This window comes from Panthera leo, chromosome B3, assembly GCF_018350215.1.
Source record: "Panthera leo isolate Ple1 chromosome B3, P.leo_Ple1_pat1.1, whole genome shotgun sequence".
NCBI lineage: Eukaryota > Metazoa > Chordata > Mammalia > Carnivora > Felidae > Panthera > Panthera leo.
Window position 1 is genome coordinate 96,959,130 of NC_056684.1, and position 27,876 is coordinate 96,987,005.

General features: G+C 40.2%; 1 long non-coding RNA gene across 1 annotated transcript in view; it reads right to left on the reverse strand.

The window, feature by feature from the left end:
* Nucleotides 1-338: 338 nt before the first annotated feature.
* The window catches only part of LOC122222521, a 77,389-nt gene continuing 49,851 nt past the window's right edge, over nucleotides 339-27,876 (reverse strand). The window contains exons 5-6 of the long non-coding RNA XR_006203788.1: nucleotides 6,742-6,837; nucleotides 339-1,739 (exon numbers count right to left, since the gene is read on the reverse strand). This is a non-coding gene — a long non-coding RNA (uncharacterized LOC122222521). The remainder of the gene's footprint in view (nucleotides 1,740-6,741; nucleotides 6,838-27,876) is intronic.

Sequence of the window (27,876 nt, forward strand, 5' to 3'; positions counted from 1 at the left end):
TGGTGATGTACAGCAGGTAAGGGGGCAAAATTTTGTCCATTTAGGATTTTCAAACTTATTTTAACATGGGCCCTTTTTGTCATGTGATGTCTATTATTAATATTCCACCAAGCTTTATCTCTTGCAACACATTTTGGAATATGTTGACATAACCCACTGTGGGAACAAATTTTGAAATGATGTGTGGAGGCCACACCAGCAAGGAAGTCATCAGTAGACTGACCAATGTATGTTAAGGAAGACTTTGAGAATAAAGAGGGTCTATGGCTTGATCTCAAGAAAGTAATGGGTACAACACAGAGAAAGAAAGCAAGGGGTGCTTTCAGATTAGTGATCTCCAGGAAAGGTAAGTCTGAAAACTCTTAGACTGCAGTGAAAGCCAGAAGAGACTGTGTGAGACATGTTTTGTGGATAACAACATTTTTAAGGTAAATACTCTCAGTACTGAGATCCTGCTGACAGCGGGAATGACCAGGAAGGAGAGGAACCAGTAAATCACCAAATGAGCAACATACCACATCTGGTATGGGGTTCTGTAACGTTTTAGATTTAAAAGTAGACTATTCTAAAGTCAGAAATTACACCTTATTATGTATAAAATAAGCTTCTTTTTCAATTCTTTGTTCCTTCTGAGCTTAATATTTCACATTCTGATTAAACACTCCTCTATCTGCTTTCATCCTTAAAAAACCATCGTACAACTAAAATACTACTTGAAAGAAAATGGTGTCCAGACTTGTTATTTACCTTTCTGATTGTACCATAATATAAGCACATTTATCTCTCCAGGGATTTGTAGTGTAAACTGAATAAATCTCTCACTTTAATAATACAGCCCCATGGTAATTTAAATCTCAGCTATTTCCGAAATATCATATTGGTAAAGTAATCCTACCACACAAGGTTTTCCTTTTCACACATATGCCAAAATGAGATGTACCCGCTAAATTGTACCCCAGGTGCTGAACAGCAGTCTGTTATTATTAAGAAAGGTTGCAAAGATACCTGCTCTGCCAAGTGTTTGCATATATCAATTTCTAAAAGCTTGAGATAACAGACTATCTGTTGTGTGTCTTATGATAAAAGCACCTACTTTGTTATAAACAGGCAATAAGCGGCATATGCAACACAAGTGACACTAATCCCTGGCTAGTCTTTTTGCCTTCATAATTGGGTCACTGTTGTTTCCCAGAAAGCAGGTAGGATTAATTTCCCATAAAACATAAATAACATTTTTTCTTTAATGCCTCCCTCAACCCTAATATACCCACATATAGGACTCACCTCTCCTACTCAAAGAATATATAAACTCTTTTCTTGCCCAATGTCAAATCCTTACCCTGCTAAGGAAACTTCATGTCAAAAGACCTCACTGTTCAAAGAAAAGCTCCTTTCATTGTAGAAAAGTCTTCAGAGACACTAGAACCACAATGACATATGCAGCTTTATTAACATAAGGGATTTCAATTCACATTTTCATCCTTCACTGTTTCAAATCCCTCACACAGCAAACTCTGGGACTATGACATTGGCAGAACTCTACAACTGACTCATGCCCTCCCAGGAATTATATTCTTTGGCATGTAAATTATTTATTTTGTTGTTCCTTTTCATAAATGTTCTTCCCCAACCAACTCTTTGTTAATTACCACACTGGTTGAGTGACTGAATTCAGAATTTCATTAAAATTCCTCAGTAACAATAATTAGTTTGAGCATTCACCCATATAGATTGCATACCTGCAAAAAGACGGAAAAGAAATATTTTTAAGACAAACTCATTTGTTTCCCTTCACTTCCCTATTTAAGAGGAACTGCAGCCCCCCCACCCCACCAAAATATAAATAAAATTTATTATTTCATTCCTTCTATCAGAAAATATCTATTAAGTGCCTCCTTATTAATTAAATCCTCTGTTAAATCTTGGGGAAAGCAAAGGTTATATATAACTCAAACCATGCACCAAATCCATGCACCCAATTGAGTGGTTCTCAACTGGGTATGATTTTGCCTCTCCCCCTGGAAGGGGGTGGGGCAGGAAGGGGGGAGGGAGGGTATGGGGGTAGGTTACTGGCATATACTGGGTAGAAGCCAGGGATGCTGCTAAACATCCTACAATGTACAGAAGACTCCACACAACAAAGATTTATTCAGCTCCAATTTTTAATAGTGCTGAGGTTGAGAAACCCTATCCCAAATCAGAAATGTGGTTAGATAATAATTTGAAATACTAACTTACTTTTGTTCCCCATTTTTTTTCCTTTCTCTTCTACCGAAATTAAATAGGTTAAGTCAGCTCTATGTGCCTTGCCTCAGGGCAAATAGATGCAGGGCAGGAAAAGAGAAGCTTACAAGGCTTTCCAATTTTTATGGGAAGAGGATTTAAGAGCACAGATGGAATTTCTAGTAGAAACTTGAAAGAGGAGAGATCTCCCCAAGTTTGGAAAGGGTTGCCTCTTGCCTAGGGGAAGAGAGAAGACAGGAAGAGGGTCTGTGTGCCTCAAGTACAGGGGCCTCACTTATTGGCAGCACTCTGAATCAGAAAGAGAGGAGTGGTCATGGGTTGCAGCTGGATCATGGGAAGCCCTGCTGAAGACTCCTATGCCCCAAGTATGGCTGTAGAAAGCTACCAGACCTGAAGAGGTCATGTCCACAGGGATGGTAGCCATCTGAACAAAACCCATGATCCCAGGGTGTCAGGCCCTCATAACTGTAGCCAAATCCTAGGGAGTTATTTGTGGGGAAGAGTTCCAAGGAAAACTGAAGTTGCTTCTTTTTTTTTACTTATCCAGCAGAATAGGGGCTTGGAGGCAGAGTTGCTATAGAAATAAAACCTGTTAAATTTTTTGAACACCTGAGCTTATGAACTAAAAAATTTAACACTACTTTGGGAAACAAGACTAACACAAAGAATACAGGAGTTGATTAGTGAATCTTCAGTGTTAACAATGCCCACAATCTCAGAGACTTACAATAGTAAACATCTATGTAGTGCTCATGTTTTACCTCAACTACTGCCTCACCACATGTTTTCTCATTTTAGGACTCAAGCTAAAGGAGCAGCTCCTGTGTGCAACACACCATTTTTGTAGCTGAAAGGATGAGAGAGAGAGCTGACAGAAACAGTTTCTCTAAGAAGAACATAGGCTATGTCACATTTGTTCACACTGCATTGGCCAAGGCAAGTCACATGATCAAGCCCAACCTCAATGAAATAGAGATGGATAACCTCTTACAGGGAAGAGGGAACAAATTGCAGACAATATCAATAATTACCACAGAGAACAAACATCAGAAAACATACTATAACGATGGCCTGAAATGAGACACTGTTGGAATCCTGAGAAAGTGAATGATAGAATGGTCAGGAAAAGCACCACGGACTATGTGGACATTGAAGTGGGAACAAAGAAAGGAAAGAGACCTCATCTGATGTCCTACCATGTGCCAGGAACTGAACTTTGCCTCTCATGTTTCCTCAGTTAACTCAACCATACTCTGAGAAAACAAACTCATTAACTTGTCTGTCATCATTCAAACAGTATTAAATACCTGATTCTAAAATCCACATTCTTTCCAGTACATGACACAAGGAGTAAAACTTAAGATAGTTCAAAGGAAGAAAGGATGGTATCACAGGCAAGAGAAAAGCTAAGAACATAGTCACAGAGGCAGAACTTTCATTTTCACATGACAGTAAATACCTGCCCTAATCAGAAGAGCAGGCTGAGTTAGAGAGTTGTAAGAACTCAAGATTAGCAGGAGAGATAAAGTCATGGAGGGCCTTTATAGCCCAGAAGGGTAATAAGAGAAGAAATGATAGATTGGGGTCGAGCCATCTTGCAGTTAATAGCTAGGTGAACCTGGGCAACTGTCTACAGGCTCTGAAGTGGAGTTCACTCATTTATAAAATGGAATGATGTGGATAAGAGAATGCAGTAACAGATGATCGCTAATTCTCTTACAGAGGCAATGCATAAGGGTCTAGTAGACTTTAGGGGAAGGTCACTGACTCAACCTCTTGCTTTTTTCCCTTCCCAATTCCTAGGTTTCCCAAGCCCCAGGCTGCAAGGGATGTTGGGAAGGATGGGAGACCCACCACACTCACAAAGACCTGATTGTGAGAATGGGGAAAGCAGCCAAAAATTCTGACTTTCTGTAAGAAAGCACTGTCACTGACATGATGAATGAGGTGTTTAAGAGCCATGAATATGGCAGGGAGATGCTACACAAAATGGAAGGTGGGGAGCTAGCATCAGAAAAGGCAACCAGAGGGATTTTGCAGTCATTTTGGTGGGGAGGCTTGGATGGGGCATTTAAAAAACACTTCCAAGGTGACAGTGGAAATGTACAGGTTTGGGAGTGTTAATTTAGGGTGTGAGATCAAAACTGGCCTCACTTCTGAAACAGAGTCTTGAAACAATTTGTGAGTGACTCAAATCCTGCCCCCTTCACCTCCTCAGGGTGAAAACTGTTCTGTGCTTTTTAACAAGTCAAACAATCAGAACGTTGGCCACTTTAAAGTGCTCTAATACCACACAGATGGCAGTTGTCACTCCAGTAAATTAGCGAAGTATATTTTAGGTACAGTTGTAAAGGGCCCGTTATTTACAGCAGCGCTGGAAGTGCCAGGCACCCTGTGGTTGTGCATTGAATATGGAATGATAGCGATTGCCTATTAAAAGTTTTACATTTGAGTCCCACAGTTTTGCCTCCTGGCTCAACAGGAAAAAAAACAATGACTTTTCTACAGGAAAAGACATAAAATACATTCTCTAAACCATGCCACCTGAAATATGACACATTTCCAAACCTTAGGTGACTTTTAATCCCAAAAATTCAAATGTCAGAGTGAGGAGTGTGGGATACTAGTCTAATTGCCACCTTGAATATGTATCCAAACTAGAAGGCAGACAGCAGATGAAATTCAACATCTTTGTGGAGAGGAAAAGGGAAAGAGCCAATCCCCCCAGTAGAAATGTATAAAGCATACAACACTCAAAAATCAGTTTTAGCTGGAAATTTGAGATTAAAATATACCAGAAATGGGATCTGGAAGGAAAAAAACTATGCCAGCTCTCAGCTATGGTCAGCATTCAATACAGGTTTGCTCCCTCCAAAGATTGTGCTCTCACTCAGAGATAAACCATAAACAGATGCCTCCAGAATTTTTTCTATTAATTTAGCTCACAACAGTTGGTCTGTTATGACTTAGGATTTGAGGGGATACAAATGAAAAGGAAAAAGTGAGCTTTATATTTGAAGAATGGAAATGGAGAAGAAGGGGCATTTAAAAGACATTTCAAGATCAGTGAAGGATTAAACATAAGAATTATTAAATAACCACACAAGGGAGAGACCTACGCAGTTCTGTAGACAAGAGCTGTACTGATACAGCAACATGAACTGGAAAACTCTCGAAGCCTTGGTCCAGGTCTGCTGCCAATGATGTGGGCTTCATTTTCATTTCATCATTATGCCAAGCACTGTGTGCCAGGCACCATGCTAACAATAGAAAACGTGATACTGTCCCCACATATAGTGGAGGAGAACATAATAGGGGTATGAACCATATGACTATAGAGAGAGCCAATGGACAGTGACAACTCAGGCCTCTGGCAATTCAATATCCAACATCCTACATCCTCTGAGCTCAGAGAAGAGCCCTGTCAGTATGGGCTGAAATTGACAAGGAAGTCTTTATCATGGGATGAGACTTGAGTTGTGTCTTGAAGAACAGGTAGGACTTGAATTACAGCAGCCTGGAGGGTGGGGCGGGAGAGTGGGGACTGGGGAGGCAATGTAAACAGAAGTGAAAGAAGTAAAATGAGGAGTGAAAAGAGACAAATTGGAGTCAGATTAAAGGAAACTTAAAAACTAGGTCAAGAAGTTTGGAACTTCTCCTCTGAGGAAACCAATAGACTGTTTTGGTTTTGGTTTTCTTTTTTAGCTTGGATCATAGAATTTGATGAAAACAATATACTGGGAGGACTGAACTTATTAATAATGTCAAGCACAGGATAGATTGAAGCAATAGGAACCAAAGAAAGGAGATGAGCAGAAGATAATTGCAATAACCCACTGGGTCTTGACCCAGGGGTGTGGAGTTTAAACAGAAAGGAGTACAGGTCCTCTGCCAAGATGAGATAGATTTTAAACAGAAGGATGGATAAGGCCTGGCAAGTGACCAGAATTATAGGAAAAACAATGGAGGATCCAAAGTGTCTCAGAGATCTTAAGGCTAGGTAAGTTGGGTAGTAGTAGAAAAATTACAAAATTTTTTTAAATGAGAAAGGAACATGTGAATATGGACAGGTGACAAACTTGTCTATAGTGATGCCAAACTTCAAATGATAGGGATGATAGGGAGATGATAGGGAGATAGGGATGATAGGGATGAGAGGGAGAAGGGATGGTTTTGCAGTTGATATCTATCTACTGCACATCTTTATTTTTAGAACCATCTATGAATCGTAAAATGCGTTGGCTTGCCTAAAAGACAAACTGCTCCATTTTCAGCTGTTTGTGTATTAATTAACCTTCAGCCTGGTCATTTACAGACACACTTGTATCCTTGCTATAGTTAATTGTAGGCACGGCACAAGGTCACTCTTACCAAGAGAGAGGTTCAATTACAATGCATATTCCATTGTTTTAATCACGGTTCTCTACACAAAGATATACACAGACGAGATTGAAAAAGTAACTGCATTGCCTTCCCCCCAAAGAAAAATCCATTTACCTGAACCAGGTAGCACAATTATCATCATAGTCACATTCCCTGGAAGGAGAGACTGGATGACAGGGTAGAGAAGCAAATTCCTTAAGCACCCACAGTCTCAGAGAATAAGCAGAAGAAATGGCAAGAAATGAGTCTTTTTGGAGAAAAGACATAAAATATGGCATTCCCAGTAAACAAAGAGGAGAACGACGATAAGACAAAATGGCAAAGAAGGAAAAAAACCAAGTGACTAGTACTGTTCTTTGAACAGTAACATTTGAAAACTTTTCAAAACTCATTTTTCTGAGTACTTGGGGAAAAATTAAATAAAAACAAAGGTACCTTGGGGCGCCTGGGTGGCTCAGTCAGTTAAGCGTCCGACTTCGGCTCAGGTCATGATCTCACGGTCCGGTGAGTTCGAGCCCCGCGTCGGGCTCTGTGCTGACTGCTCAGAGCCTGGAGCCTGTTTCAGATTCTGTGTCTCCCTCTCTCTGACCCTCCCCCGTTCATGCTCTGTCTCTCTCTGTCTCAAAAATAAATAAACGTTTAAAAAAAAAAAAAAAAAAAAAACAAAGGTACCTGGGTGGCTCAGTAGGTTAAGTGTCTGACTTCAGCTCAGGTCATGATCTCACAGCTGGTGGGTTCGAGCCCTGCGTAGGGCTCTGTGCTGACAGCTCAGAGCCTGGAGCCTTCTTCATATTCTGTGTCTCCCTCTCTTTCTGCCCCTCCCCACTCATGCTCTGTCTCTCTCTCTCAAAAATAAACAAACATTTAAAAAAAACTAATAGAAAAAAAAGAAAACAAGCAGAAGTCAGATAAGACCTTTTGGGATGTGAATATTTGAAAGAAAACGTGAATGCTTTCAAATCTCAGATTCCACTAGAAATTATCAAACAGATCATTTTCTTTAGCCTATTCAATATACTTTTGCAAGCTAAAGACTATGATTTACAGTTTAGCTCTCCTTGGAAATACTTAGCATCTCTTAAAGAGCTAGCACATTAAAATATTAAAACTGTTAGCTTCATTTCCTAGTTATTTTCTTATAGGAATTTTTGAGACCCCCCACTTTCAGATTTGCATAAATGGTTAAGAACTTCTTGAAACCCAGCAAAACAGGCATTCCACTGAATTTGAGAGAGGTTACAACCTTTATTTTTAGTTTCTTCTACAGATGGACTATCTAATATAAAGACACCTTCCTATTTGGTCCTTGATATATCCATGCCCATCCTTCAGGCACAGACTGCTTCTACAAATAAACTGTTCAGCATCAGAAAGACTGGAATCTCTACTGGGGTTCAAGCATCCTCTTGGGTTCACTACTCCCCATTTCTCAATTCACATGGGATTTCACACATGGAAAACATCTCACACTCAAACAATAAAAATATTATTAAATTCTTGAATAACCTGGAGATTATCCAGCCGTCATTTTGTTCAAGGAAAAAGAAAAGGGGACAATGCAATTACTTAGAAGAGAAAACACGTTCACACAGCTACTTGGAGTTTCCCATGAGCCAGAACATCACCTGGCTGTTTATCAGAGTCCAGAAGATGGCAGTTCCCTGTTAATTAAGAAGAGCAACCTTCTCAGGTAAAGAAGTTTGACAATTGGAGCTCCTCCAACCCACTAACAGTCTTGCAGAATGGGACACTCTCTCTGATGAGTTCCAGTCCTCTCCAAAAAGGAAAACTCACATGCTCGAATCTGATCAATCATCAAACCTAAAAATACTCATTTCTATAAGACAAAACTATAATAGTACTTCCCTTACTCCAACTATCAGCAGACTCATAGATGCCTATCCATGGATCCATGCCCAGCAATTTAGCAAAAACAACAAGAAAATAATCAACATGAAAATATATAAATAATAATTGTTTTCTGGGATCCCTGCCTGGCTCAATCAGTGGAGCGTGTGACTCTTGATCCCAAGATTGTGAGTTTGAGCACCATGTTGGGTATACAGGTCACTTAAAAACAAAATCTTAAAAAAAATAATGGTTTTCGTATTTTTCATTGGCTTTGTATATTTCAGAAAAAAAAAATAGTTCTTAGGAACATAGATCCAAGCTGACTCAAGCCTAATGACTTCACTTCAAAATCCAAATGAAGATGGCTCTTACCTACCTTTTTGTCAGCTTTTATTTGAGTTCAGTATGGTGTCATTTTTCTGTGGGATAGACTGTTCATTGTCCCACAGTACCCATTCTCCCCTCCATTCTTATTGTAACAGAGCATCAAAGTTTTAGCTAGGTACATGGCCATTCAGCATAAGTAATACAGTTCTTTGTTAATTATGTGACTAATTTCTCACCAGTAGGATGGGAGTAAAGTGATGTGGGCCTTCAGCTTCACTGAGGGTCCAGTGTGAGTGTGTCAGTGGTCCCAACTCAGACATTTTGAGTTCAGCAGTATCAGTAGTGGTGTTTCACTCTAGAATGATTGGGGCATTGCCCTGGCTACCTACTGCTAAGCCTGGTTCTCTATCCTCTCCCAAAATACTGTTAGCTGTCTGACATCCTTTTTATAAGCTCTTTTCCTACTTAAATTAGCTAGAGTTGGTGTATAGTGCTTGCAGCCAAGAACTCTGACTGAGATTCAGACACCGTTCTAGGCTTCCATGTGAATTAACATGTGTGGTGCCTGCCCTTGAGGAGTCATCAAGGTCCAAGGATGAGTTTTTTTCTTTAGCACCTTCCTGCCAACTGGAATTCCTACAAATGAGATTAATCTGAAAATGAGATTAAAGTAATAAAACATTTCTTTTTTTTCCTTATTTATGTGTATTTAATATGAAATTCTCAAGCTCAGTTACAGGTGTTTAAATTCCACAGTGTATTTCAAGGTTTTATTTTTTTTTAATATGAAATTTATTGTCAAATTGGTTTCCATATAACACCCAGTGCTCATCCCAACAGGTGCCCTTCTCAATACCTATCACCCACCCTCCCCTCTCTCCCACCCCCATCAACCATCAGTTTGTTCTCAGTTTTTAAGAGTCTCTTATGTTTTGGCTCCTTCCCTCTCTAGCCTTTTTTTTTTCCCTTCCCCTCCCCCACGGTCTTCTGTTAAGTTTCTCAGGATCCATATAAAAGTGAAAACATATGGTATCTGTCTCTCTCTGTATGCCTTATTTCACTTAGCATAACACTCTCCAGTTCCATCCAGGTTACTACAAAAGGCCATATTTCATTCTTTCTCTTTGCCATGTAGTATTCCATTGTGTGTATAAACCACCATTTCATTATCCATTCATCAGTTGATGGACATTTAGGCTCTTTCCATAATTTGGCTATTGTTGAAAGTGCTGCTATAAACATTGGGGTACAAGTGCCCCTATGCATCAGCACTCCTGTATCCCTTGGGTAAATTCCTAGCAGTGCTATTGCTGGGTCATAGGGTAGTTCTATTTTTAATTTTTTGAGGAACCTCCACACTGTTTTCCAGAGCGGCTGCACCAGTTTGCATTCCCACCAACAGTGCAAGAGGATTCCCATTTCTCCACATCCTCGCCAGCATCTATAGTCTCCTGATTTATTCATTTTGGCCACTCTGACTGGCATGAGGTGGTATCTGAGTGCGGTTTTGACCTGTAGTTCCCTGATGAGGAGCGACATTGAGCATCTTTTCATGTGCCTGTTGGCCATCTGGATGTCTTCTTTAAGGAAGTGTCTATTCATGTTTTCTGCCCATTTCTTCACTGGACTATTTGTTTTTCGGGTGTGGAGTTTGGTGAGCTCTTTATAGATTTTGGATACTAGCCCTTTGTCCGATATGTCATTTGCAAATATCTTTTCCCATTCCGTTGGTTGCCTTTTAGTTTTGTTGATTGTTTCCTTTGCAGTGCAGAAGCTTTTTATCTTCATGAGGTCCCAATAGTTCATTTTTGCTTTCAATTCCCTTGCCTTTGGGGATGTGTCAAGTAAGAAATTGCTGCAACTGAGGTCAGAGAGGTTTTTTTCCTTCTTTCTCCTCTAGGGTTTTGATGGTTTCCTGTCTCATATTCAGGTCCTTTATCCATTTTGAGTTTATTTTTGTGAATGGTGTAAGAAAGTGGTCGAGTTCTGCATGTTGCTGTCCAGTTCTCCTAGCACCATTTGTTAAAGAGACGGTCTTTTTTCCATTGGATATGCTTTCCTGCTTTGTCAAAGATTAGTTGGCCATACTTTTGTGGGTCTAATTCTGGGGTTTCTATTCTATTCCACTGGTCTATGTGTCTGGGTTTTTTTTAAGTTTTTTTTAAACTTTTTTTAAAGTTTTATTTATTTATTCTGAGAGAGAGAGAGAGAGAGAGAGAGAGAGCAAGCATGAGTGGGGGAGGGACAAAGGGAGAGAGAGAATCCCAAACAGTCTCCACACTGTCAGTGCAGAGCCCAACATAGGGCTCAAATTCACAAACTGAGATCACCACCTGAGCAGAAACCAAGAGTTGTAAGGTTACTTGACTGAGCCACCGACACGCCCCAGTAACGAAACATTTCTTTAACAAACATGTCAGTATATTTAGATTCAAGCATCTTAGGCCCCTGCAAGTGGCAAATCTCTGTTCACAGCACACTTATAATTTATTTGTGTAAACAGTAGTACTGCCACCGTTTAAAATTTGTAGGAATTGAGAATCACCTTTAGCCTGACACTTATTCTCTTTTTGTTGTTTTATGAAAATGTGTGTTTCAAAATTCAAAGATTACACAGTGAAAAATTATTTACTTCTCAACCTTTCTCTTGGTTTCCTAGTTCCCTTCCCTAGAATCAGTACTCTACCTTGTTTCTTCAAATTCTTCTAGAGATGAGATAATACAGACATGTAGATACAGAATGCTTACAAGCTTATAAATTAATACATATGCATATCCTTTTTTAACAAAGGTTGAAGCACACTCTTCTGTACCTAGTTTTTACACTTAATATCTTAGAGATTGTTCCTTATCAATATATACAGCTCTGCCTCATTCTCACTAATGATGGAACAGTGTTCCAGTTTATGAATGCTCTACAATTACTTAACCTGTCTCCTATTGTTGGAGATTTGTTTCCTCTAATCTTTTCCTGTTGCAGTAAATGTTCTGTACAAGATTCTTTCTGTGCTTTTAGGAGTGTGTCTGTTGAATAAATTCCAAGAAGTGTAATTGTGGGTCAGAAGTCAAGTTCATTTATACTTGATAAGCATTTCCAAATTGCCCTCCAAAGAGGTGTGTATATTTATACCCTCTTAAACAATGCATGAGAGTATCTGGTCCCTCTTTTCTACCTCTTCCCCCTTTTTAGCTATCTCTAGTGATGGTAAATTTGTATCTTTTAACAGGTTTAACTTCTCAAAACTGCACCCAAGTCATTTGAGGCCTACCCTGATAAATAAAAGCATCATCTTGTCAGGTAACACTGTTCTGAGTACAAGAGGAGTTGTGACTCTAAAATAATTAAATGACTTCCCTTGTTTGGTCTGTAAAGTGATTCTGAAGTTGGCTCCAAAAGAAGATCAAAACATATTCTGGGCAACAGTACCATCACTCAAACACGTGCACTGCCTCCCAAAGGGATATGGTCGAAGGAGACAACGTTCAGTCAGCAGTCAAAACTCTGGTCTATGGATTTAACAATTCGTATTGCGTCATAGTCATGCTACAAGCAAGGGATAAAGATCAAGTCATGGGGCTTCTTGGTGTCTGATTTATGCAAATGAGCATCATTACTTTATAGCCAATTTTTAATCTTTTATCCTTATAAATCCTCACAACTTCCTTGAGCTGAAGAAAGCAAGTGGCATCTTATCTTTGCTGAACCTAAGAATTCTAGAAAATCTCAGGGACTTGCTCACAATAGCCCTCTCTTACAATGCCACAGAATACAGTAACCAGTTTGCTTTCCTGTTGATGTAAGAAACCCTGGTTTCCAAGGGTCCTTGGTACAAAAGTAGAAAGTGCTGAGGATTATGCACATGCTAATGGCACTATAATTAACTAAAATTCCTCCAAATGGAGGGTGAAGACTAGTAAAACTGAAGCATACATACAACTAGGAGTGTTGTAGTAATGTTTCACAACCAACTCTCAGAGAGGGAAAAATCACTCTTGTAGCATTTGCCAATAACTGTGGCATAAACTCCTGCCATGGCCAACTTCAGGTCACCTACATGATATCAACTGGCTCACAGAATTCCTGAGAATTCAGTAATAGGCTCTGCTGCTGGCAAAGCACACCACCACATGGCAACCATAGTACCATCTGGATGTGTTACAGCATGAAATTTTTACCTGAAGGAAAAAACTCAACTCTCCTGGGCTTCAACATACTACACCTCTGACTTCTGTACTACCGTGGATTATTGTGTTCTTATTTCATATATTTCTGAACTCAAACTTTGCTTTAAGCTTCATTATCCCCAATGTACTGTGCTTCAAAGCATGTAACTTCAATTTTCATAAAAATATATTTTTTACATAGGTTGATATGTGAGTCTATTAATGTTCACTCATTCAGCACTTCCTTTCTAACTTTTTCTCTATCTCATAAATATGAAATGGGCAGAGAGCAGCAAGCATGTACAAGATCATTTTTCTGTATTTACATAATGAAAAAGTTACAAGTAATGTGAACAAAGGAGTCAAAAGGGAATTTAATACATAGCAATCCAGGACATCTTGATAGATGGGACATTTTGCAAGGAATCTGCTTAAATAGCTGTTGAGACAACACATTGCTCTTGAAAAGATCACTTTTTTAAACCACAAAAATGTTTAAAGATGATTTAACATGCCCACCAACTCAGTCTGTACATGTGTAAATGTGTAATATGCAAAGTGTGAGTATCAAGAAATAAAACTCTGTGGACTTCCTGATGACATCCTTCAAAGTAATCACCTCAAAGAACATATATATTCAGTCATGCTTCCATTGCCCAAAACGTTCCTAGAACTGCCTTCAGAGCAGTGTATAAATTACACAGGGGAATTAAGTTCATGCAAAGCTTTATAATCACATTTATTTAGATAAAAAATTAGAACCATCCAATTTCATGACGCATCTTATTTATCAGGCTCGATTCTAAGTGACTTGTAGATATTTCCAAAGACCAAATCCACCTTTAAAGAATAAAGATTTGTCAACATTCAAAAGGACTCCCTAAAAGAAGTTTCAGAAATGTTTCAAGCAGTGGCTGCTTTATTGAAGTAACTGTGTGACCTTCCAAGGTGAGGATCAGAAGGACACGACCCTTATTTGGATGTATATACTTTGGCACATTTGTTTAAAGTCTCATTGCATTACAGGAGGTCACATCATGTAGCACTGAAAAACATACCTGGGAATCATCTGTGTGTGATTTATTTCATTTATTCTAGATTTAGAAATCTAGAGGCACTACCACACTGTTACCTGGCCAAGAGGGCTAAACTAGGCACATCTGAGCTCTCTGAGCTGGAAAGTAGAGGCACCACAATATTAATTACTATTTGTGTATGTAGAGAAGTGGAGAGAAGTAACACCCAGATAGCAAAACCATACTCCTGGGGAGAAATTATGATTCAACTGGAGGACTAATATAATCAACTCTATTCTTAGTTGAAAATACAATAGTGGTTTTCATTAAATAGAAATTTCACATGAAAAAATAAGCAGTTTTGGGGCATCTTGGGTGGCTCAGTCGGTTAAGCGTCCGACTTCAGCTCAGGTCATGATCTCACAGCTTGTGAGTTCAAGCCCCACGTTAGGCTTTGCGCTGACAGCTCAGAGCCTGGAGCCTCCTCAGAGTCTGTGTCTTTCTCTCTCTCTCTCTCTGCCCCTCCCCCACTCACACTCTGTCTCTGTCTCTCAAAAATAAGTAAACATTAAAAAAAAAATAAGCAGTTTCATTATGTTTAACCTCTGCATACCTGCATAGTATCATGAGTCCTAATCCCTGATCTCTGTTCATGCATATTATGAGTCCTATAGGCCACTTCATGGCCCCATGCCCTATGCCCCACAACACAGAAAGCCCTGAAAGAGTTATCACATGGAAAAGAAGAGGAATGGAGCTGAGCCACAACAAGTTTCTGGTCCAATGTGCCAAGAGGAGTTGAACGCATCTTCAAAGGACTGTGTTACTCTCCATGACACCCTCAGATTTGGGGCTGTAGGAAAATAACTCAAAAACCAAGGGGAGATTGTCACCTCTCCTTACTTTATATTAAAGCCCTTTGCCTCCTTTATTTAATACAGACTTCTTGAGTGTCCTTTAATATTGGCCAAAAACTCAGGAACCACTAGGCATGGCCCAGAACCTACTGGGAACATTCTCTTCCCACTAGGAAATATTTCTAGACATTAACTTCTGGGAAATGATAAAGTGCATACATTGCAAATATAAAGGGTTATATAAATACTTAACAATTGAAGCATTTCTACTACTCTGCCCACAAAAAGCCATTACCTCTGTCTTTATGACAGAAGGTTTAATGTCGCTGAATCTTGCTCAAGTGTAATATTCACTTGAACACTAAGGTCCAATTTTATAGTGCCAATTTTTTATTCCAAATCACAGTCACAATCCAATCCAGTCCAAGTATTCTGATACCACATCTTCTATGAAATAGCTTTTCTTCAGCCATACCTACTTTCCGGCTCACTTACTTCTTATATCCTCAGAGCCAGGTCTAGTGCTCAACTCGTGGTACATACACAATAAATTATGGGTGGATAGATGAACACTTCAAAATCTTGTGTCTTCTTATGAAAGGTGTCCCAAACAAGAGAAATAATAGTAATAACTACCATATGTGCAGGTGCTCTAAGTATATTATCTCCACCACCTTACAATGCTGATAAAATTATGATCTACTCTACATACAGGAAGCTGAGACTTGGATCAGTATCTTGCCCAAGAATTCAGAATTATTAAATGGCAAAGCTAGGATATAAACCCAATACGTTGGTCACTGGAATCAGAACCCTTAACCACTTTGGTAAATTGCCTCTAACCTCAGAAGTCCCCTCAAAGATACACCGTCCTATAACGTAACAGTTACCAAATTCCTCATGCCCTCTCATGGATCCCCATGATGTTGTAATCTCATATTACAACGCATACCACCAAAGCTTCCAATACCACCCAATCATGACACCTTCATCTGTTTCCTGTCCACTTGCAGAGGTGAGATGATGCGTGCCAAGCCTTGGTCTTATCATCCATTCCGGGTTCACACAGATTTCAAGGGGAAAGGACCCTTCGTGGATCCTTCAAGGACCCTTCATTTACCCTCATTTTGTTCCCTTAAGTGCTATAGGGCTAAGCCCTGCAACAATGAGCTGTGTGAAGAACATTGTGCTGTATTCAGTATTGCCCCTTCCGCACGGACACCAGATGTGCTGTCCCCAGAACACTCTCCCACCCTCCATACAAATTGTCTCCTGGAGCCTGTGAGAACCTACAGTGGAGTTGCACTTAGTTAGAGACTTAGGTTCTAAAACCAGTGACTATGGCAAAATAAAATAAATAAAATTACCTTTAAAAAACATATGTATGATATATGTAAATAATTATGTAAATTATATATAACCAATATGTAAAAAAATTATATATAAATTACATCTAAATAAAATTATCATTAACATCACCCACAAAGTAGTGTTTATGATTTATTATATTCAATTCTGGGGTCAGAATTCTTATTTTGAGATTTAATTTTGAGAACCACTAAGCTAGAAGGAAAGTCTAAATGCAGATGCCTACACATTTCAATCATTCCACCTATCAGAATGGGAAAAAGTTCCTGCTTGCTTACAAGATTTATTTCATTCTTTTTTAATGTGTAATACCGTTATAACCTATTTAAAGGTGTGTTTGCTGTTGTGACATCTTACGCTAGGCAGGTTCTGAAGTCAGAGCAGGCTCGGTCCTTGAGTAACGGCAGTGTGAGCCACTTACCTGCCCAGAAGGAACAAAAAGATCCAGGGATAAACACAGCTCAATGTCTCAAGCAGAGATCCCATCATGTTAAGAAGGAACAATGAGAAAACAACTCATGAGAAAATCAACCCCCAACAACTTGCCTCTATCTTCCATGTCCCTGTTGCCTTTCTCTTATTTTTCTCCTTCCTTTCAATGTGTATATTTTTTCATTCCTTTCTACATGTATTCCTTTCATAACTATTTTTGGACACCTTTATAAAGTGCCTAGTATTGGGCTCAGTCATTATGTAAATGTCCAAATTTTCCCAGACATTTTCTTTACCCTGAAAGTTTCATGTTTGTTTCCTTCTGTTTACTCATGGCCAGTCAGAGTTATTCAAAGAAGAAATAACACACTTGGATCCTCTGACACTGTGTCCCATTTTCAAATTCACATCTCCCAGCTCTTTTTATTGACTGAAGCTGTGAATGCCATAGAGATGCCATCTGGTTGAATTCTGAATTGTTTAAAGAAAGGACAAAATCTGAGGATGACCCAGCACAGCCAATAAAGCTGGGAAAAATCTGCTCTGTCCGTCTGCAGTTCAAGGCTCACAGACACCCCACCAGTATCATATATGGGGATTGCCCCTGAACTTCTATCCATAAGATAATCTCCAATCTGTTGCTTTCATTTTCTGAGTAATTCTCAAAAGTTTTAAGAAATGTTCACAATGGCCATTTTTATAAGAAAAAAATAGTTTGGGGAAGAGTACAAAAGGAATCCAACTTAAACTGGTAAAAGGCCAACACGAAAATCGAGCAAGGGTCCTCCCAAGATGAATAAGGAAGCCAGAAACTCTCCGGAGCTGGAAGTTAACTTGGTCATGAAGGCGAAGTCTTGAAAAAGAAAAAGCTGTAAAGCTTTGATTAAAATTCCCACTGCTGGTTATATTTATATGCTCATTCAGGTGCTCATAAAGGAAGGGCATTTTTATTAAGAACACTGTAGATCATTTTGAATACATTTCCCCGTACTTTTCTTTTCTCCTTCCTCCATCTTTCTATAATGATGTAAATTAAAAGGCAGAGGCATCAGGTGATAATGATGGATTTTCTCAGCTATTTGGCTTATGCCGCAACAAACCTTAATATTATTTTAGCGATGTGAATTATTTGACCTAGAAGGATCAGCCTGTTCAATACATTCAGTGGTAGTGCTGAGGAATTAGCTTGCTTAGCCTGGGGCAATCAATAGATTGACAAACTAGCCTTTTTTAAGTCCTAGACCTACTTTATAGGAATATTAAGCTTGTGGTGTTCATACAACAAAGGAACTGAAGCCTGCACAAAAGCTTTCACAGCTGACAACACTCGCAGGACACTTTTATATCTTTAAAGAGGTTCTCATATACACAGACCCAGCCAAAGGCAGGCAGGAGGGGGGCTAAATAGACACAGCCATTCATCTGAAATAACTATGGACAGGTTTAAAAATACACAAACACAGGCTTGAACATCTGGGAAGGAAAAAAAAGTACTTTATGTGAATTATCCTGTGGCTGTTGCAAATTCAAACAATGCTCCTAGAGCTATTTTGAAAACATTATGTGAGAAGCAAAATAAGTGAGTAAAACATGAAAAGCCATGGTAATGGGAAGAAGTGATATTCATGCCCTTTCCCCAGATCTCACACAGGGCTTTCACCACCCAACCCACACTCCCCTGTGTCCAAAGGTGAAAAAGGATTTTAAGTTCATAGGAAGTTTGCCCTGAGACTACATAGAATCTCCTGACAAATCATCCCATTATGCGATTCTGGCTGGCTGCAGGAGGGCTGGAAAGGAAATGTCAGAGGAAGAGACGTCTGGGAGGCAGATTTTCAGGGAGGAAGATGCTGCCACTAGCTTCGTGATCAGTCACTGGGAACTGCTGAAATGCATTTCCCCTTTGAAAGCTAATATAGAACGGCAGTGTCTTCAGTCATTAAAGGCTACGGCAGGGAGGGGGCTTGCATTGGAAAAATGGGCTGCTTTCTCAAAGAAAATAAATATTCCTCCAGTAGACTCCTTCACCATTATCATGGACTTTCCCATTGTGGTAATGTTTATTGCTTTCCCCCTCTCCTGGGTTTTTTAAATGTCCCCTATTGAAAAGACAGAACTTCATGCAGTGAATTTTGATTAGAAGCTCATATCATTGCTCTCCTAATACCAAGCTGATGTTCAAAGGGTACTGTTACAGAGGCCTGTAATTCCTAGCTAGAGCAAACAAAGGCTATGATGAGTGACAAAACAGGCAAGAAATTATTCGATTAAAAAAGACAGTGTGAGCTATTTCTCTCTAGAACTTATTAACAGCCCTCCAACTGATCCCTCTGGTAGCAACGTAGGGTGAAATCGAGCTTTTCCAAGCAGCACACTGGAAGGCCAATGCCAGAGAAGGATGCTGGAGGAGGAAAGCCAGAGCTGGGGAGGAGCAGGCGCAGCAGTACCAAGAAACATTGATTACACTCCAAATCAATGCAAGATGCTGACAGGGCTCGGCAGTAGGAGAAGCTGGCAACCAAATTGCGTCTCCTGAGCCCTGCCCATCAGTAGGTGTTACTATTCATACATGCAAATCATCAAGCACTGAGCAGAGATTAAGAGAGAGGGAGGCAGAAGATGGCAAGAAGAAAAAGACTTCAGCTCAGGCTGCAGATCAGAGCGAAAAGCATTATCATAAATATAAAAACCGAAATTCTCCCTCCACTCTGGTTCACAGGTGCTTTGCTTTAAAAAAAAAAGTAAACCACAGATTCCTTTACGTCAAAAAACTGTGAAAATTTTGTTTTATCATTGAACAGCTGTTCTTTCAAGTTCTAGCTAAGTCCCCTAAATCTCTGTCTTGATTAGTCTAATTATGCAGCAGGGGTATCTATTAAATAGTCTAATGCCGACCTTGAATTTAGTTCATCAGTATCCACAGCAATATCGTCATTCATTCTATTCCATGGGTCAGTCGTAGAAGTGCCAGGGGAAAATGCCTGAGGGTAATAAATCTAAGGGCATGTGTGACGTATATAAGAATTACTCAGATGCCCTGGTAACATACAGCAGAGAAAATCCCATGAGAAAATTCCTATTAGCATAGGATTTTTCCATGATGAAGTTTGCACTCAGGGTCCTTGAGACACTTTCCTGAGATGTTAAAAATTCTGACTTGTCACTATGATCGTGCACATGCAGCGTCACTGAAGACTGACTGATGGGGACAACAGGAAACCACAGCCAACGTCAAAAGAGTATCTTCTCCACCCTGGGGGAGTCACTGATAGGCCTGGGCATGAACACTCCACAGATCATTAGAAACACCAATATGAAGAGAATATTACTACCAACTGGGATTAAGTGAACGGCCATTACCAGTTTCCAGCCCTAAAGCTCAAATAAAGATGAGTCACACAGCTGGATAGGCATTATCCTGGCACCACCAAGTTCCGGTGTCCCTCAATGAAAACAGGCCCAAAATGAGATTCAGGTTAGATGAAGGATCAGTATCATCCTCTCCCATTTTTTGGAGAAGAGTTAAATTTTGAACAAGTTATGTCAATGAAAACTATTTCATCGGAAAATCTTTTTTAAGGTATCTTGGAGTTGTACGTAATAGCCCTTAACATTTACAAGATTCTGTCATACACACTGATTCATTTACTCTCACTGTACCATCAAGATACTCTCTTGTCCAGAAATCTATCGCCATGACTAATTCACCACCCATAAAATACTCTCTATAATAATTACCATCTTTTGCTTGGTTTTAAAATGTGCTAATTATTTTTACCTAGCATGCTAAAGTGCCCTAAGTGTTATCAGAGCTCTCTGTGGAGCTGAGAAAATGGAGTCCTAAGTCATTGAAGCAAAGCTCTCATGTTCCCAAAGTTCAGAATTAGCCTTTGATCAAAATCAGATATGACATTTTGGTGGGAGAAAAAAAATAGGTTTTAAAATAAAAGATCCCAATCACTGAGAAAACAAAGTAGGGTCTTTCTTTCACCCAACCTCATGTCCTATTTCTAATCACATTTGTATCCCCGCATCAATTCTGGGGAATTGATAGGCCTCCCAATAGTAAAAGCAGAGGCATTTAAAAATAAAAGAAAAAGTAGTTGTCAGATAAGTCAAGGGGGAAAGAGGATTTAAATTAGGATCCTGATTTTTTTTTTAGAGAGAGAGAGAAAGAGAGAGCATGAGTGGGTGAGAGGGGCAGGAAAGAAAGAGAGAGAGAGGAAGAGAGAGAATCCCAAGCAGTCTCCACACTCAGCATGGAGCCCAACTTGGGGCTTGATCCCAAGATCCTGGGATCTGGACCTGAGCCAAAATCAGAGTTGGGAGCTCAACCAACTGAGCCACCCAGGCTCCCCTGGAATCCTGATTTTAAGGCAGCGAGTAAAATAAAGAGGTCTAAAAACCCCATACCCAAACATTCTTTATGAATGAAACACCTCAAACTTGTGTGTTCTACTCAACTGCAAATAAAATTCATCACCATCAAAAATTTGAAGAGTGAATCCTTCCTACACTTAACATTAGAACGTTGGTTTCTCTTCTCATCTGTTTCCAAGAAAAGATAATTTACTGTCCATTATAATTCTTATCAACTTGTTCTATGACAGTGACAGCCTTTCTGGACTGATGTCAGAGACATTTTATCCTCAGATGAAGACAGTTGCTCTTGTGAGGGATTTGTATTAAGGAACCTGTTTTGCACAAATCTTAAAAGCCACTGGAGTTGTTTTCAAATATGTCTGCAAATTCTTTTATATTCCTCCCTTTGGTGAAGCTTAATCTCTCTCTCTTTTTTTAACCAACAAAATATGGGAGAAATGATCGAGTGTGACCTCCTAGGGTCAATCACGAAATATCTTGCAGCTTCCACCTTGCGGTCTCTCTTGCAACACTCACTGTGGGGAAGCCAGCTGCCATGTTGTGAGAAGGCTCACCCAGCCCTGTAGAGAGGTCCACATGACAAGAAACTGAAGTCTCCTTCCAACAACCTGCACAAATTTGCCAGGCATGTGAGTAGGCCACCTTAGAAGTAGGCCCTCCAGTTCCATTCACACCTTCAGAGGACTGTGGCCCTGTCCAACATCCTGACTATTACCTCAGGAGAGACCCTGAGCCAGAATCCCCTAGCAAATCCCCTCCTGGATTCCTGAACCACAGAAACTATGTGAGATAATAAATGTTTATTGTTTTAAGCCACCAGGTTCTAGGTAATTTGTTACAGAATAGAAAACTAATACAGTCACCATTATCAATAAAACTTTATTCAGTGCCTACCTTGTGCAAGACATATACATGTGACCCATGTAAGTGTGGATAGGACCCTTTCTGAGGAGGTCATGTTTTTTCTTCAAAGGCATTCCCAGATTTGGGGGGAAAGTTTTCAAACAGGAGTCTACTTTCTGATCTCATTTAGAGAAACAGGTTTTCCCCACCCACTCTTTTCTTCAGTCTGGAAAGGATTTTGTTTGTCATTTTAAAACAAGTCATGCTGCTATCATGGGTGTCTTCAGAATCTGACACCATGCCATATTTATGTTTTGTCCTATTTGTTGCCTTCCAAGTGCAGCTGAGACACCTCAACATTTTCAAATAACAGGCGAAGAAAACAAATTCTTGGAAGAAAGCTGTCACCCGATTTTATTGGCAGCACAAAACTGAGTTTTAGCTAACAGGACACACATAAATATTCCTGATGCCTGCTCATTCTGAATGTTATGTCTCCCTGGCTTGTCATTAACAATACAGATCAACACCCTAGTCTCACGAATGGGGAAGGAACACCAATGCCAACAGAATGACAGTGCCTGTGGATGACACAGACGATCAGGCAACTATTTAGAAGAGCTCATCTCAGGAACTAACTCTCAAGCAGTGAATAGAACAGTCCTTTCATCTGATTTACCCTTCATGACTGTTTCACTTTTAAGAGGGCCTGAGAAATGTCTGCCTGTCTCTCAACAAATGTTCTTTTCTTCTTCTGTACTCATTCTCTGAGAGACTCCATGGGCCAGTGTCCTTCCTCTCCCAGAGACTGGGCCATTGCACACCCAGCCAGCGCCTCTCTCCAGATCACCAGTCAGAGCAGCCACAGGTCAAGGACCCTAGCACTTGGGCTCCAGCCTAGGTACCAGCTCCTGAGGGGAAGCAGCCCCCTTGATGTTGCTGTGCTGGGAACTGCATTTCAGTGCATTTCAGACTTTGAAAAAAAAAAGGAAATAGGAAGGGGGGAAGGGAGGGAGGGAGGGAAGGAAGGAAGGAAGGAAAGAAGGAAGGAAGGAAGGAAAGAAGGAAGGAGAAGGAAATAGATACAAAGAGATCAAAAAATCTTCAGCTGCTCTTGTTTAACACCAAGCAAACGCCGTGCAGAAAGTGACACACAGCAATGCTTAATGTTTTTGGCAAGAAGTAGAAGCAGTAAAGTTCAACCATTAGTCATCCTGGCTCTGAATTCTGGTTTAGCCATTTCTTAGGTTTGTGACCCTCAACAAATTACTCATTCTCTATAAGCTACAGGTTTTCAGCTATAAAATGGGATAATAGACTAGCCCCCATCTCTCCAGGTTATGAGGAGATTTAAAATGAGGCTGTATGGGTAAAGCACTAAACAATACCAGGCTTATAGCCTATGCTCAAGAGATGTTAGCTATTATTATTTTTATCATAAGTGCATGATTACAGGGCCAGTAGAAGCTGTCTCTCAGTTAGCCTTCTGGTAAAGAACAAGCACCCATCTGAGAACTAGGGCACATATCCTACTTTCCTGCTTTGCATTCCCCTATAATCATCTACAGATGCAATCACACGACTTTGCTGAGCAACACCCAGGAGTCGCACAGGGTCTAGGTTGAGGCAGATCACAATTAGAGGAAAGCTCTGGGCATGGAAAACCTACAGCCAGAACTATGCCAGGTGAGTCTAAACACCTGGATGGAAATGAGAAAATTCCCTCAATTCTGGTTCTAAAGCACATGGGGGTTTCAGTACAGAGAATAACATTCTCTCTTTCCCGCGCTTTGCAAGGAGCAAGTTCTTAAAACCAGCCCTTCAGGAGGCATCACCTCCAGGGTCCGCCTTACTTACAAGCCGTTAGAGCGCCACCTGCAGGACCTAATCTCCCCGCCACCCAAAAGACTTTGGAGAGTCAAGTTTCTTTATCAAGGACAAAGACTTTTACTCGAGTGACTAGATGAAGTAACTCAAAATAGAATAGCTGATATCAGAACATCTCTCCTGAGAGTGAATTTTCAGGAAGCGGATGGAAAGGGGAGTGGAGAAAAGGCAGAAGGTGGAAAACGGCGGAGTGCACATCATGAGGTACATCTTCTAGGAAACAGAAGCCAAAACAGGATGAACATGCACTAAATTACTCAGAGGAAAATCCTACGAGAGAAAATGGGGAGGGAGCCAGAAGAGACTTTGGGAGTCATCAGAGAACCATGCCAGTGTGAGTCCGAGTGAGGGAAGGAAAGATCTAATGGAAGCAACTTAGGATGTAATGCAGTTCAGAGTTCACCAAGGCCATAGGGCAGCCCCTGACACAGAGATGCCCAGAAACAGTCACTGGTTGGGAGCAGCTGAGGTAAAGCACGGCCTTGACAGGATATAGTTAACAAGACTCTCTCATGTACTTGAAAGTTGCTCAACTTGTTGGGATAAGAATTGGGTGTTATATGTAAGTGATGAATCACTGGATTCCACTCTTGAAGCCAAGACTACACTGTATATTAACTAACTTGAGGATAAAAATAATAATAATAAAAAGAAAAATTTTCTCACCATAAAAAAAGATAATTATAAAGTCATTATATAAATATAAAGGTGATAGAAGTGTTAACTAACCTTAGTTTGGTAATCATTTTGCAATCTGTACTTATGTCAAATCACCATGCTATACACCTTAAATTTACACAATGTTACATATCAATTATATCTCCAGAAATCCAAAAAAAAAGATAAAATAAAATAAATAAACTTGAAATTAAAATTTTTTAAAAAAGAAAGAAAGAAACATGGGATGGGTTTCAGAGCACAGCAGCAGGGGCCCTCCATCCATTGTGTTTTCTAGAGACTTGAGAGGCTCGTGCCCTGGTTGCCAAATAAAAGGAGGCTGGAGTTGATAAAAACCAGCAATAACTCCTGCGGTGCTAGAACCAGCTGCCATAAACATCAGATAATGTTTTTAAATTTTTTTTTTTTTAACGTTTATTTATTTTTGAGACAGAGAGAGACAGAGCACGAACGGGGGAGGGGCAGAGAGAGAGGGAGACACAGAATCGGAAGCAGGCTCCAGGCTCTGAGCCATCAGCCCAGAGCCCGACGCGGGGCCCGAACTCATGGACTCACAGACCGTGAGATCGTGACCTGAGCTGAAATCGGCCGCCCAACCGACTGAGCCACCCAGGCGCCCCAGATAATGTTTTTAGTTCACGAAGAGCCATGACTTCCTTCTGATTCCACACAAAATCCATGAGGACCCACTGGGCCAAGCAATCTTCCTCAATCCTTAGGCGTTTTTTGTTCGGCATATGTTTTGGGATTCCCACCCAGAGCCTCTAGAGAATGTAATCTAGAACAAGAAAGTTTCCACGAGGGCAGCCCCTATTCTCTCCTTTCTCCCCTCTCCCACTGCAGCAATCATAAGCCCTGGGAAGAGAAAGAGGGCATGGTTTCTGAGGCTGTTGCAGCAGGGAGATCAAGCCTTGGGTGGGCAACGTGGGATGGTCAGGGGAGAGGGTGAATCTGGGAAGCCAAAAACAATATTTTTCTACTTCATAACTTTGCCACGTATCTATCTAGACATGGGAGAGGAGGGAATTACACCATCTATGGGAGCATTCACTAAGATTTCACTTTCCAGTGAGAACCAGTTTTGGAGTTTCTCCTAGCTCTCAGCCCCTCAGGGGACAGGGGGTAGAGAGGGTCTGTCTCTCTTTGACCCTGAATTGAGGCTCACTTGCTCTGAAAAGGGGCCCCAGGCTCTCTTTGACAAAGTTGACTAAGAAAGCTTTTTATTGGCAAATAACTGTTTTCAGCTCCCTAATAGCCATCGTGAGATTCCACGGGTACCTTGTAAGAGATGCTTGACTCAAGAGGCACATTAACAGAACCGAAAGAAAGGGGAAGTAGATAGTCCTATAAGACCCACTTCGACAAAGAGCATCTCTGCAGGTCTTATTTAATTTTCAAACATCCTTGAAGAAGGTTGTTATATGCTCTATAAGGTTTCTAAATCATAACAGGAAGTATATTCATAAATTTTATCCAGATCATATGGAACATTCAGGGGATTAATGTGTCCAGACAAGCAAAACTAAAATAAATAACTCTACCTAAAGAGTAAAATAATTAAAATTTTATTACCCAAAACAGAGAAGGAAGGTGGGAGGTACTTAATTGTGCTATTTTTTGCATTAATTTTTTTTATTTTAAAGATAAGATTTTATACATAAATAAATAGACATTATATGTAAATAAAATAATTTCTTTTGCAAACATACACAGGAACTTGTCTAGGTTGGTTTTTTCCACACTCTATAGAGCAGTGCTTGTTTTGCATTTATTCCTGGGACCCGAGAGATATGTTATGCTTATTGCAGAAATTATTTATCCCATGTATTTGTTAAGTTTGAATATTCATCTATTCTTGAATAGCAGACTGATTGTGACATTGAAATCTTGCATAATTTTTTTAAAGATTCCGCTTAATAACTAAGCTTAATGTGCATTCAAAACAGTATCTGAGGAGCAGTAGATCCTTGGCTCCTACACTGCTTCCTCTTCCAACGTAAGTCAAGTGGCTAGATTAGCTCTCTACCTCCTGGCTCCTTTGTGTTAAACTCTGACTAAAACTCTTCACCAGGAGGGGGAACACATCAACTCGGACTCTTTCCTCCTCTCAAACCAAAGGATACCGGAAAAGGAAGGAGGATTTACAAAAAGTCTACCGTGAGCCTAGCATCACACTGGATCAATGTTTCTCAACCTTTGTTACATTATTACCCTGCAAGGAGCCTTTTTAGACATTTCTTTTCTAATCATTCCCTTCCCTCATTAATTTTTATTACTACAAATATATTCTATATCTCTTTATGTACTGTATGAATGTCTTTCTAAATATCTATGCAAAAAAAGAATAAAAGTTTTTTCTCCCACGCAGAACCAGTTTTTACCCCCTTTTATCCCAATGTGGGGAGACATCACCCCCATTGAGAATGCAGGTACTAGATACTTCACATTAAGGATTTGATTTCATTTGATTTGATTTGATTTGATTTGAGGCAGCAAAGTGTCATAAATATATATCTGAGCCATAATGCCTGGATTCCAATCCATGTACTACCATTCTCTAGAGATATAACCCTGAACAATGAACTACAGCATGCCTCGGTTTCCTCATCTGCAAAATGGGGATGATAATAATAATATGTACCTAATAAAGTCATTGTGATGATTAAATTAGTTAATATAAGTAAAGTGCTTAAAACAGTGCCTAGCACATAGCAAGCACTACACACAAGTGGTTGTTGTTTTATTTAGCAAACCCAGGAACACTATAATGTATTGTAAGTATTATAAAGCCTACTTTAGCAGAGAAGAGACATACATTCAAAGAAACATGAAAGCCAGTCTCCAGGTTGCAGACTGCCCGCTTCTCACTTTGTCCTCTCATGGCGGAAGGTGGAGGGATCTCTATGGGGTCTCTTTTTCAAGTACACTAATCCCGCTCATAAAGGCTCCACACTCATGAACTAATCGCCTCCCAAAGGTCCCACCTACTAATACTACCACATTAGGCACAGAACCTTCTGAGACAGCCTCCCAAGGTAGACAGTAGTGCTTTCCCAGCAGAGACCCTGAGTTCCTTCCTCTCATCTTAGAATGAGGGATGCCATTTGGTATTACACGAAGTATCCTGATCTAGGAGTCAAGAAGCTGAGTCCAGCCCTAGGTCCTCCTAGCTATGAGCTTGGGCTCAGTTTCTTCTCTTATACTTTGAGCAGAGTCAGCTCTACCAATCCCATAATTCCTTTTTTTTTAATGTTTATTTATTTTTGAGAGAGAGAGCTCCAGCGGGGAAGGGGCAGAGAGAGAGGGGGACTGAGGATTCCAAGCAGGCTCCACACTGACAAAAGTGGGCTCCATGCTGATGGAAGTGAGCTCTTCACTGACAGTAGCAAGCCCCATGTCAGGCTCAAACATACGAACCATGAGATCATGACCTGAGCCAAAGT